The sequence below is a fragment of the Lupinus angustifolius genome, chromosome LG09, assembly GCF_001865875.1.
Source record: "Lupinus angustifolius cultivar Tanjil chromosome LG09, LupAngTanjil_v1.0, whole genome shotgun sequence".
NCBI classification, from domain to species: Eukaryota; Viridiplantae; Streptophyta; class Magnoliopsida; order Fabales; family Fabaceae; genus Lupinus; species Lupinus angustifolius.
The window spans coordinates 12735004-12746247 of record NC_032017.1 but is presented as its reverse complement, the minus strand read 5'-3'; the positions used below and the strand labels follow the sequence as shown (position 1 = coordinate 12746247).

The 11244-nt window shown below is 33.4% G+C and overlaps 1 pseudogene; it reads left to right on the top strand.

Moving 5' to 3' along the window:
* LOC109356066 lies at positions 1530 to 6274 on the top strand (annotated as a pseudogene).

Here is an 11244-nt window from a genome sequence, read left to right as displayed (position 1 = left end):
AACATGTTTATCATCACAGGTGTGTATGATCTTTGGCCAAATATTAACCTTTCCTTTGGGTCAGTCAATACTCGCATGAATAATCATACACACTTACATCCAATATTCCTCATGAGTTATATCCATGAAAGGGGTCACTTTGGCGACATTTCACTTCAATTGGCTCACTTGAAATAACAGACAACTTAATGGATAACCAAATAACACTTAAAGTCAATGCACAAAGATAGCAAAGCCCCACAATCCTTATTGTACTCTCGCTTGGGCTCAATAGAAGACAAAACTTTTGTTCAGTTCTCGCTTGGGCGAGAAACCCTCGCTTGGGCGAGCATACTCTCGCTTGAGCGAGGTACTCTCGCTTGAGCGCAATAGAAGCCAATGCTTCTATTTAGCTTTCGCTTGGGCGAGGCAATATCGCTTGGGCGAGGCACTCTCGCTTGAGCGAGAGCACTGCGACAGAAAACAAACATGGCGTTTTCTGCATCGTTCTTCTCCGAAAAATTACCCAAAAATCAAGAAAAAATCCAGAAGAACATCGATTATTTCGAATCTATATATATTTACATGGAAAACAATCAATTTCTATCCTAATCGATCGATGGCATAAATGAAACACCAAAACCCTAAATCAATCCAGATTTTGGGGAAGAAAAAGAAGAAACCTAATTTCACACATGAATCAAATTAGGGTTGCTTTGATACCAATTGTTGGAAATTTTCCGTGAATAATCCTTAGATTGAAATGCAGAAATCCTAATGATCATGACTTTGTTCCTTTACCACAATGTTTATGCCCATACATAAACCCAAATGGAACAACCATGATCCAGATCGAAGAAATCCCAATTGATTTCATGGTGAAGAGGAAGAGCATACCTTGATTAGCCATTTGGAATCTCGAAGGTATGAGGGTGTGATGATCTTCCAGATGTTAGAGCGCCTGATGGTTGTTTATGCCCATACATAAACCCAAATGGAACAACCATGATCCAGATCGAAGAAATCCCAATTGATTTCATGGTGAAGAGGAAGAGCATACCTTGATTAGCCATTTGGAATCTCGAAGGTATGAGAGTGTGATGATCTTCTAGATGTTAGAGCGCCTGATGGTTTTCCTTATGTTTCTCTAGAGGGGAATGAGAATTCCAAGTTCCAAGAGTGTTGCTTGATGATGTTGTTGCCTTATGGTTACCTTATGGAATTGTGATGGTGTGTTATCTTATATTTGATAACTCTTCACAATTCCCTTTATTCTCATCAGCCTACTCAACAAAACCCGTTGCTCTACAAATGGGGATCATAACCCATAAAAGTAACCGAAGCGGTTACTGCTTAAGTTGCAATAATTCTGATTCAGTCCCTTCATCAAATCAGAAATTGCCTGAAAGTATCTACACTTATAATATTTCATGACACATATGCCCTTAGCCACTAAATTAATTACTGAAGATCATTTTATATTTTGGCTAATTAAATAATGACCATAACACAATTATAAAATTATATTTGTGACCCATAAATTGTCAGAAATTTTAACATTGGATTATTGTGTGTTGAGTGGATTTATCAGCAACCATGAATATGATGAGACGGCTGAAGAGCATTGCTTCTGGGAGGACCTCTATTTCTTCAGACCGTGTAAGAAATGAACATGTTCATTGTTTAATGTTTATGTGAGTTTAATGTTTAGGTTTTTTTCTTTCTAGATTTTTTTATATTCATTTTTTATTATGGTTAATGTCTTATTAGCATACCAATGTAAATATTTCCTCCTTTTGCAATAGTTAGTTACTTTTTTTAAACTGTTTTTGTAATCTTTTTTATGATCTGCATCTGATGTACTTTCTTTTGATGTTAATTTGCTGCCCTTTAAATTAAATTAAAATAAGGTGGTTTTGGGCTTCATTGTTGGAGCGTAAAGCACTTGTGGATTGAAGTTACACTGATTTTTGAGCTAATGAAAACATAAGATGTATGTATTTTTGATCAATAAGGCACCGATATCGATACGAGTATCGGATACTCGATACACATTTTCTTGAAAATATAGGATATGATACATTTGGGATAAGCATATAAAATATGTACATAAAATGCATAAAACATAATAAACATATAGTTATTGTTATGGATTTCCAAATAAGGAATATATTTTGTAGACATCACTAAATGCAAAATGAAATTCACATTGTCATAAGATGATCAACCCCGTTTAATTGATGATCTATATTATGCATATGCATTTCCTATTCATTCTCTATGCACATGTTTTGTTTTATCTCTCTTGCTATAAATCTACTTGGTAGATTGCATATTATGGTTCTCTTTTCTACTTATTTGATTGGGTTAGGTCTTTCTCTATTTTAAAATGCTTATGTATGGTATTTTGGGTGTCTATTATCGGAAAAATATTGTAAAAGTATCAGAGAAGGTCCGGAAAGTATCGGATTTATAAATTATTTATTTTTCAAAAATATAATTTCAATACGCTATAGGTACATATCGATGAAGTATCGGAGAGTATTAATATCGGATACGTGTCGGACATGAAGATTATTTAAGTGTCCGTGCTTCTTAGTTTTTGATATGGTTATGCTGTTGAAAGTGTAATTTTGCCAAAATCTTAAAATGATGAGGATCTATATTCAACACTCTAGATACTGGTCATTTGTACTTGCGTAGATTATAAAAAGCCTTACCTGGATTAAAGATAAAGTTAGGTTGCATTGCTTGCTGGTGTTTACCGAGTCAATTGGACAATGTGTGGTTGTTTTAAGCTTCTATCTGTTAATTTTGTTGTGCTTTTAAGTCAATAATGGCGAGAACTAATTCTGATGAAACTTCTGTTTGTTTTCTCAGGGAGGAGATTCTAGCACAATAAGAGCTAAGTTTGACGAAGAAACTGAAGGGAAGGTCAATGACGAAACAAATATTGTTGAGAGAGGCACCAAAGATCAGGAGGACCATGTAGATACATTGAAAGTAACTACTGTTGACACATCCGATCTATCTTAAGGTAGGTAGAAGTGGGAAGCCAGGTTACGATCAAGTTCCAAAAGAAATGCATGAAATGCAAATTAGAGATGATAAAGGCAATAAGAATAATGAAAAGATATTTATTGTCATTCATTTTTACTTACTCTGATTAGTTTGATGCCTATTTTAGTCATTATTGTTCTACTTTGTAAGTGTAAAATCATCAATTGATACTACATATTCATGGAGAAGTATTCACATATGCATCTCTCTGTCTCTACCAAGATATTCTAAAGTAAGTTGCTTTTATTTGTAAGTTTCATGAACCGGAATAATTTTAAAAGCCATCAATTACTATGGTGTATTACATGCAGGCTATAGAAGCAACCGTAGTGAATGGCCATGGAACAGAAACAGGTCAAATAATTACAACTGCTATTAGTGGTCGAGATGGACAGTCAAAGCAGGTGATTACTTCATTATTGTTGCATATCCACGAGTTGCATTACTCGGAAGGTGTTGCTTACTTCGTTTGCATGGTTACATGATATCTATAGACCCTATTATTGGGTTTCTGAATTTTTTTGAGCTTTTAATAACTTATGTTTTGTCTAGCTCAGACAATCTCGTACATGGCTGAACGTGTGGTTGGGACTGGTTCTTTTGGCATTGTTTTTCAGGTATTTGTGTTCTTTTTCTAGTATTTAAATAAATGTAGTTGTTCTTTGCTTTACTGTTTTATTGGCATGTCAAATTGTCAATTACTTGTTTGCTTACGACAACACTGTATATCTTGTAGGCTAAGTGCCTTGAAACTGGTGAAGCAGTTGCCATAAAGAAGGTGCTGCAAGATAAGAGATATAAGAATAGAGAGCTCCAGGTTATACGCATGCTTGAACATCCTAATGTTGTTCAACTGAAGCACTATTTCTTTTCAACTACTGATAAAGATGAATTGTACCTTAACCTTGTTTTGGAGTATGTGCCTGAAACTGTCTACAAAGTTTCAAAGAACTATATTAGGACACACAATCATATGCCTATGATTTATGTTCAATCTATACGTACCAGGTAAGTCTAAAAATTGTCAGTTGTTTGTTTAACATTTCATTTTGTGATGAGTTCCATGTTGGATTTGGATTCTTCTTAAATTGCTTTGAGGTTGTTATTTTTGTTATTATATTGATTGGTCTTGGCATACCTATGTTGTAGATATGCCGCACATTAAATTATTTACATCAAGTGATCCGTGTCTGCCATCGTGACATCAAACCCCAGAATCTATTAGTAAGCTTTATGTCAATTTCAACAGTTCAGCTTGAATTGTGGCTCTTGTTTTTTGCACTTTTTCTCCCTATCTCCTTTTAAGTTTTTGTGTGTTTTAACCGATTTTCATTTGTCTATGGAAAGATGAATAAACAATGAGGAAATTTATGGATATGGTAGAGTTTAACTTCGATTTCCTGTTGAGGATTATTTAAGACTTTAGACTGCTTATAACTTATTTTTTCAGCCTTATAACTCATCTCTATTATTTCAAAGTGTATTGAAATTTGAACTGACATGTGATGCACATCACAGGTTAATCCCCAGACTCAGCAGTTAAAGATATGTGATTTTGGGAGCGCAAAGAAGTTGGTATGTTCCTTTTCCTTCAGAATTTGATGTTATGATAATGTGTGCCCGAGCTTATATCTTGTTGCACTTATAGGTGCATGGTGAACCCAACATATCATACATATGCTCATGATATTATAGAGCTCCAGAACTTATATTTGGGGCAACTGAATACACAACTGCGATTGATATGTGGTCTGTTGGTTGTGTTTTGGCTGAGTTCCTTCTAGGAAAGGTTAGTGTATACAAGATTTTGTTTTGTTTCCTTTTCTTCTCTCTGTCCCTCTCATGTTGAAGGAGCAGTAATTTTAGCTGACAAAATCCAACTTTTCCATGAAGTTCTTGTTTGTGGAAAGAAAAAATTCCGAATTGATTCTGGGTTTACTTGTCTGATGTTTGAAATTTAATATACTGTTCTGTAGTTTGGGTGGAAACCTATTTATCTTTTCTTTTTTGGATTTGGTCAGGGAGAGTACCTGCGACTTGAAGTAACATGATATACATTCAAACACCTTCCTATGAGCATTTCACTTGCAATGAGATGATGGTTTTCCTTTTGTCTACTAACTCGGTTTTAGTAGAAATGTCGTTTAAGATTGATACATCCATGTTGTATAATTTGCAGACATTGTTTCCTGGTGAGAGTAGGCTTGATCAGTTAGTGGAGATCATTAAGGTACAGTTTTTTGTTTTCTTTTATTTCCTACCCATTTCTTTTGCTTTATAATGTTTCTCTTCTTCAGTGCTGGCATTTTATCTAACATTTTTCTTCAATCTGTGCTTTCTTCGTGTGCTATAGATCTTGGGGACGCCAACCAGAGATGGAATAAAGTGCATGAATCCAAACTACAATGAATTTAAGTTTCCTCAGATTAAAGCGCACCCGTGGCATAAGGTTAGCATTGCAGTTATTTCCTCTGCTGTTGCCCCCTAAGGCATGCGTGTAACTCATAAACGATAAACACTTATTATCTTACTGAATTAGTAACTTTCAGATTTTTGACAAGAAGATACCTCTTGCAGCAGTGGATCTTGTATCAAGGCTGCTTCACTATTCTCCAAATCTACGTAGCACCGCTGTAAGAATTATTAATTTGCGTTGAAGATGTTACGTTTTATATCTAAATTTCATATTCACTAAAACTAGGTTTATTTTTAAATTTATTAATAATGTAGCTAACTTACACAGTTTGAGGATATAGAAGATAGGAAAATATTCCATACCGTTAGTCTGTTAGCCTAATCGTTTCTTGTTTACAGTTGGCTGCATGTGCACACTCCTTCAATAGTTTGCAAGAGCCAAATGTGAGCTTGCCAAATGGGCGACCATTACCGCCTTTGTATAATTTCACAGATCAAGGTAAGATGTTGATGAACTTACCATTTTTGGTTAAACGATATTTTGTGGTTAAACGATATTTTGTGGTTGTTGCTCATATAGAAATATAATGCAGAACTGGCAGACGCACCGGATGAGTTACGTAAACGTCTCATTCCCGAGCATGCAAGGAGTTGAATCAGTTATCCGACCTTCAAACATTATCTGTAGGGCATTGTAAATGAGTTTTTGGAAGAATAGGTACCCTCACTCACTCAAGCCTTAACACCTTGTTACCTCTATTAAGGACCTTGTAAAAGACCTGCAGGTGACTCAGTAGGATATAGTAACACTGGCTACTGTCTAGTGACAATGTTAAACCCTTTGTAGGAGTTTATTATGCTGTATGTCTCAGTTGTGAAAGACAATTTTATTTCAAAATTTTATTCATGATTCGATATTATTCAAGTTTGATTGTTCTTTAATGTGGTAGACTAAAGTAAAATCCTCAAATGAGTAGGCATCACCTATTCACCTTGATACTCTTAATTCATTTATTTAAGAAAAAAAATCAACAATTATGCATGTGGTTTAAATTCCTGAAATTTTGTTACATATTTGTGTTTTTAATGTGCATCATTCACCATTTATATTTAATTATTATTAATTTTTTTTAAATAATACAAATAAGTGATAATGATGCACATCATTTCTAGGCTTTTGAGTAACTTTTTATGGTTATGACGCTCGCTCAACATACATGGATTATTCTATTGTAAATTCAATACTTTCAATTGCAAAATAAAAATATATATAAAGTAATTCACTGTAACTAAAATTATTACGACTGAAAAGAGCTTGGAACTTTGGAATTAAGTAAATTTCAATGGGAACGGACAATTGGAAAACAAGACTAATATTAATAGTAAAAAAAAAACAAGACTGACTTCAATTTTATTCCATTATAACAAAAGGGAAAAGTATGTGGCTATTACTTAAGGCTTATATTGAGGACAAATAACTATGTTCTATTCTTGGTGTTAATTAGAATATTAAAATGAAACATGACTAGAAATATATGATCTGAATCCATTATGTGGCACCAGCCCATCAGTGAAGCATGCAAATCTCAAAGCACTAACGTTGTCTTGTTAAGAAACTCGGGTGAAGTTGTGTAAGGATTTGCTGTATTGTATATTAAATAAAATATAATATGTCTTTTATGGTTTACCTTTAATGATGTGATGAACCATAATATATGTTTTTTTTGTTGATGAATAATATTTCAATGAAGTTTGGTGATAAACCCAATATCACATGATAATTCCTCATCACTCAATTTTATGCACTAGCTAGGAATTGAAGCCTGGTCTATACTGTGGTAGAGTACTATTGTACTACTAAGCCACTAGTGCTTGTTGAAAACCATGGCTTAAGGTATTTTATATAGTCAATCATCTTTGTTCAGTATTTATGTTGGAGGTTAAACTTATCCAACATTAATTGCATGAAGGTTCAACAAATATCTTGACATCAAATGCTTAGCTATTAAGTTTTTGAAAAGTCAAAAAAGGTGAACTTGTTGTAGGCAAATTGAAGACCATGAGCTTGTTGTCTTATCATCACAAGTTGATAAAGTTCTATAGCTGTTTATTAGTCACCAAATTTTTAACCGCCTCTTACAAGTATAAATATGACCTATTCTATGGTTTGTTTCATAGTGAGAAAATATAGCAAAACATAATCAAAGTGGAAAAAGCTCCAGCGAGCTTAGTGAAGGTTTGAGAGAGTTCTAGTGCTAGTTTGTGTGTGTAATTTAGTTATAAAGTGTTTGAGTGTATTATTGTTCCTTCAATACAAATATTTGTGTGTTATATTTTCTTCCCATATCATCTCCTTCTAAAGGCAATTTCAATTTTAATTGCCAACAATTTATTATGTTACACGGTCGCAAACAATTTTTTACAGATAGGAATAGCTACGGATGGATTGGGCCAAATTTGTGTTTGATCAAACCCAAATTCGAAATTCATAACCTATACTCGAATTCAGCAGGGACAGAAATAATACTATCATCCTCGAACTTGTCGAATTTTGGGTTATCCAATCCCCAAAAGGAACACAATAAAATGAAACAATTAGCTAAAAATGGAATTTACACAGCGAAAATGAAAATCACAATATAGATTTATACATATATACTAACTTGGTATAAATGGGATCCATATATATACATAAGAGTAATGATATTACAGTATGTAGAAGGTGGTGTAAGATAATTGAATCCCTGATTTCTCATTCATTGGCAATTGATATAAATACAAAAACAATATCACAAAAGTCAACTATCTAATTATGCATAGCATAATTACAGGAAACTAATTAGCTAATTACAGGAAAGGAAATATACTAATATCCTATTCTATCATACTAATTAGCTAATTACAGGAAAGGAAATATACTAACATCCTATTCTATCATACCCCCGCAATCGAAGCGGGAGGTTCACAGACGCTTAGACTGGTCCAGAAATCCTCAAATAGAACCCAAGGGAGGCCTTTGGTGAAAATGTCGACAATCTGATGACATGAAGGAATATGATGTGTCTGACCACGAGCAACTTTTTCCTGGACAAAATGAATATCCATCTCAATATGTTTTGTACGCTGATGCTGCACTGGATTGCTAGAAAGGTAAATAGCACTAACATTGTCACAATATACCAAAGTAGCCCGAGAGAGAGGAAAATGAAGCTCCAAGAGAAGATTACGGAGCCAGCAGGATTCAGAGACAACATTGGCAACCCCCCTGTACCCAGCCTCGGCACTAGAGCGAGAGAGGGTAGGTTGGCCCTTAGTAGACCAGGAGATGAGGTTGTCACCAAGAAAAACACAATAACCAGACATGGAGCGTCAGGTGTCAGGACATCCACCCCAATCAACATCAGTATAAGAGACAAGTTTCTCAATAGGGGTTGGATAGAGATGTAAACCATAATATAGGGCGCCCTGAACATAACGGAGGATGCGTTTCAATGCAAGCATGTGGTAAGTGCAAGGAGCATGCATGTAAAGACAGATTTGCTGAACAGCGTAAGAGATGTCAGGGCATGTGAAGGTGAGATACTGAAGAGTAGGGGTGGCAAAATTATTCATAATCCAAAATCCATCCAAATCCATCCAAATTAAATCCATCCAAATCCATCCGTTAAAACTAATGGATTGAAATGGATATAATCCAATGGATGGTGTTGATAATGGATGGATTCAAATCCATCCATTATATCCAATGGATATCTATGGTTATATCCATTTGGATGGATAACCAATCCGTCCAAAAATTAAAAATAAAAACAAATTTTTTTTTCCAATTAATTTAATATTAATATAAAAAATCTCTCACCTTTCTTAGCATAATCCTACACACATTACAAAAGTTGAATATTGCAATTGTGATTTTAAAAAGTGTTTATCAAAAAAATATAAACGATTTCGGCCTTAGTGCTTTACCCCAACATCTTAATGCAAAGTATAAATATATCATTTTGGTTATTGACTAATGTGATAATATAATAACAAAATTAAATATTTTAGGATGATGAACTATTGCATACAACTTATGGAAGTCACAGTTATTAGGGGTGTAAGCGGTTCTGGTTTAAACTGTAAAACTGATGAAACCGAACCGAACCATAAAATGCGGTTCGGTTCAGTTCCGCGGTTTGATTCAGTTTTTTTATTTTGAACCATTTAAGTTCGGTTCGGTTCACATTTTTGTAAATTTTGGAACCGTTAGAACCGAACCGAACCGCATATTAAAAAATAATTTGATTTTATATTTGATTGATTAAGCTTTAAAGTTAGGAGATAAAATATGATTAAGAATTTAAAATTATTAATAAAATAGTCTATAAATAAGAGGCAAATAGAAAAATAAATTAGTAAACAAACCTAAATATCTATTATCTCTATTATTCATTGAGAAGATTGAAAGAAAACTAAAAAAACTAGTATACATTTTGTCACTATTAGGAGATGAAATTAATCAAACAATGAAATTAAAGAACTAAAAGAAAATAAAGAAAGAACTCAAGGATATTACTAATGATGTGGAGTATTAGGTGTTACTGTTGGACTAAAATATTGGATCCAAGTTTGTCATTCTTAAATTTTGTTGAACATTTTAGAAGATTTTGTGGACTAAAATTTCAAGTTTGTAGTGCATTGAGATATTGAATTATAATTGTTTGACTAGAAAAAGTATTAAATATCTTATTATTGATGTGTTTAGTATTCATTTAGTTGACTTTATACTTTGCAAATTATGTTCAACTATTTCTTAAATGATTTTCTTTAAATAAGTTGAAAAACTGAGGAACCGAACCACTAATGAACGGTTCGATTCCTAAATAAAATTTGCAGTTAATCGAACCGAACCATATCTTTGCGTTCGGTTCGGTCATTAAATGGCGACAAAAACCAAACCAGACTTTTACACCCCTACCAATTATGTTGCACTAGAGATTCTTGCTACTAAGAGTGCTTATAAAAAAAATTCACAAATTCACCTTTTTAAAATTGCTTATCAAAAAAACACTTTTTAAAAGTGTTTGTTAAGAAAAATATTTTTAAAAATTGATATTTAAAAATGCTTTATTAAATAATATTATTTAAAAGAATTTTTTTCTTTAAATTGCTTTATTAAAATGTTTTGTTCAAATTAAAAAAAAAAGTGGGTTGGATATCCATCCATCCAATCCATTAAAATGGATACATGGATAGAATAGATGAATTGAAATCCATTGGATATGGATGGATTGGATAATTTAAAAATGTGATGTAATGGATTTATTTGGGTTGATGGATAATTTTCTATCCATCCATTAGGATCCAAATCCAAACCCATCCAATTGCCACCCCTACTGAAGAGCTCCTGAAAGACTCCTATATGTGATGTGAAAGTGCGCATGTCAAGAGGAGCACTTTGGAAAACTTTCTCACTATATATTTTGGTTTTGATGAGGACAACTTGTGTTTATAAGAGCTTGAAGATCATCAACAAATCAACGTACTTAAGTCTCAAGATTGGTATTAGACTTAGACTAGTGATTAGTTTAGGTTGAGTCTAAGGCTTAGGTAAACTCAATACATGTCTCATATGCATAAAACTTTAAATCATTTTAGTTTTGAGATATGTCATTTATAATATGTTCATGCATCACATAAATACATGTAAGTGCATCCTAGGCATAAAATTAGTGTTGAACATGTATAAATTAAGTGCATAACATATTTGAGTTTTGCATTTTGAAAATACACTTGGAAATATAAAGT